This window comes from Gavialis gangeticus, unplaced genomic scaffold, assembly GCF_001723915.1.
Source record: "Gavialis gangeticus isolate Ggan-Ray unplaced genomic scaffold, GavGan_comp1, whole genome shotgun sequence".
Taxonomy (NCBI): domain Eukaryota; kingdom Metazoa; phylum Chordata; order Crocodylia; family Gavialidae; genus Gavialis; species Gavialis gangeticus.
The window spans coordinates 257,201,149-257,203,119 of NW_017729032.1; the positions used below are offsets into that span (position 1 = coordinate 257,201,149).

The 1,971-nt window shown below is 52.8% G+C and overlaps 1 long non-coding RNA gene across 1 annotated transcript; it reads left to right on the plus strand.

Annotated features, from left to right (window-relative positions):
- Positions 1-299: 299 nt before the first annotated feature.
- LOC109302559 lies at positions 300-1,576 on the plus strand. The gene is made up of 3 exons (XR_002098839.1): positions 300-412; positions 829-832; positions 1,566-1,576. It is a non-coding gene; the product is annotated as an uncharacterized LOC109302559 (long non-coding RNA).
- The last annotated feature ends 395 nt before the right edge of the window (positions 1,577-1,971 follow it).

Consider the following 1,971-nt stretch of genomic DNA (forward strand, 5'->3'; position numbering starts at 1 on the left):
CTGTAGCCACACTGGGAACCTTCTCACTGGAAGCTACATGCTGGCTGGGGCTGGGGTTGGTGAGGCTGTTCTACTCCACTTACCTCCAGCTGCGGCTGCTGCTCCTCCTGCTCTTGCTGCACTGAAATTGGTAGTGGAGCATGGAGAGGACACAGCCAAAGCTACCTGGCACAGAGAAAAGTTGTACAGGATCTTCCAACTCCCCTGCTGCAGGGAAGGGTGCAGTGACAACAAGGAAGAAAAAGAAACAAATGGAACTGAGAATAGCGACAACAGCAGTAGTTCCTTCAGTGGGAGCTGGAGCAACAATGACATGGACAACAGGTGAACTGAGTATGTGACTCCACAAGTGGGGTGGGGATGAAAGGAAGGGGTGGCCTGGTCTGAGAGACCAGAGTTTGTTTGTGTGTGTGTAGCATGTGGTGTAGATATTGTAACAGGTCTGGGTGGCCAGTGGGCCTTTGTACAGGTGTGCAGACTGTGTGGGTGCATTTTTTTTGGTAACTGGTTGTTTTTTCTTTGTGGAGAGATACTCGGAGTGTAGATATATTTAACCTCAGAGATATAGATATACATATATATTTCAAAAAAAGAAAAGAAAAAAATAGCAGCTCCAGGTGGGCAGGAAGCTTTAGCCAGGTGGCTTCTGCCTAAAGTATGGAGCCCCAGCTTTTGCTTCCAGCCTCTTTCCACCCACTCAAACCATATGGAGTGGCTGCTCATCACACTGGGCAGAAGAAGTGGGTGGAAGGCAGCTGGGAGCTATAGCCAGATTTCCACATACTGGATAGGAGCTGCCCAGCTGAAGCTTTCCTCCCACCCACCCAGAGTGGTACTGCAGGCACAGGGGCAGGAGCAGGAGAAGCAGCTGTAGCTGGAGGCAAGGGAAGAGGAACAGTGCTCAGCTTCTGGTGGGGCTTTTCCTGTTGTTGCTGCAGCCAGTCGGGTGCTGCTCTGGTCCCTTTGCCTCACGGTGACAAAGCGAGCCTGGCCAGCTGCAGCTGTATTGGGAACAGCCCATGAATGATCCATGACCCCAGTGGCTGGGGTGCATGGCAGCAGTGGGAACTGGGTGGCAGGAGCAGCAGGAGCCCGGCGGCAGTAAGCACGGGAGTTCCCGCAGCCACTGCTGGCACTGTTGGCAGTGGTGTGGGAGGTGGCAAGTGCCAACCAAGAAAATTAGAGGAGGGGCACACTGAAGTGCTCTGGGTTAGAATGCAAGGCAGTCAAGGGGAAAGAGATTTAATGGTGGGGGTCTACTACAGACCACCCAACCAAGGGGAAGAGCTAAACCGGGAATTCTTAAGTCAGCTCACGGAGGTAGTTAGGTCAAAGGATGTGGTCATCATGGGTGACCTGAACTTTCCAGACATTTGCTGGGAAGAGCAGTCAGCCAGGCCTGACCGCTCATGTAGGTTCCTAGCCAAAATGCAGGACCTCCATCTAACCCAGGAGGTGCACCAGGGGAGATGCCTTGTTGGACCTGGTGATGACCTGGTGAGGGGCTGCGGGTGCTCAACAACCTGGGCGACAGTGATCATCGCCTGCTGGAATTCACCATCCAGCACAAGGTGGCAAAGGCTTGCAGCAAGGCAGCAGCCCTAGATTTCAGTAGGGTGGACTTCAATAAGCTAAGGAGAATAATCAGGGAAGCACTGAGGTCCTGAAGGGGAGGGGAGCCGAGTGTCCAAAAAGTGTGGTTGTTCCTTAAGGAGACGACCCTCCAAGCCCAAAGGGAGGTAATCCCAACATGGATCAAAGGGAGGAGGAGGGCACAAAAGCCCCCATGGCTCACCAAAAACATCTGGGAATGTCTCCTAGCTAAAAGGGAGATGTACACCCAATGGAGGGGAGGGGCCATCACCAGGGAGGACTATACTGCGGTTGCTTGGAGACGGAACTGGGACTAGTTTCCCGGATCAAGGACAACAAGAAGTCCTTTTTTAAATACCTAGGGGGCAAAAATAAGGT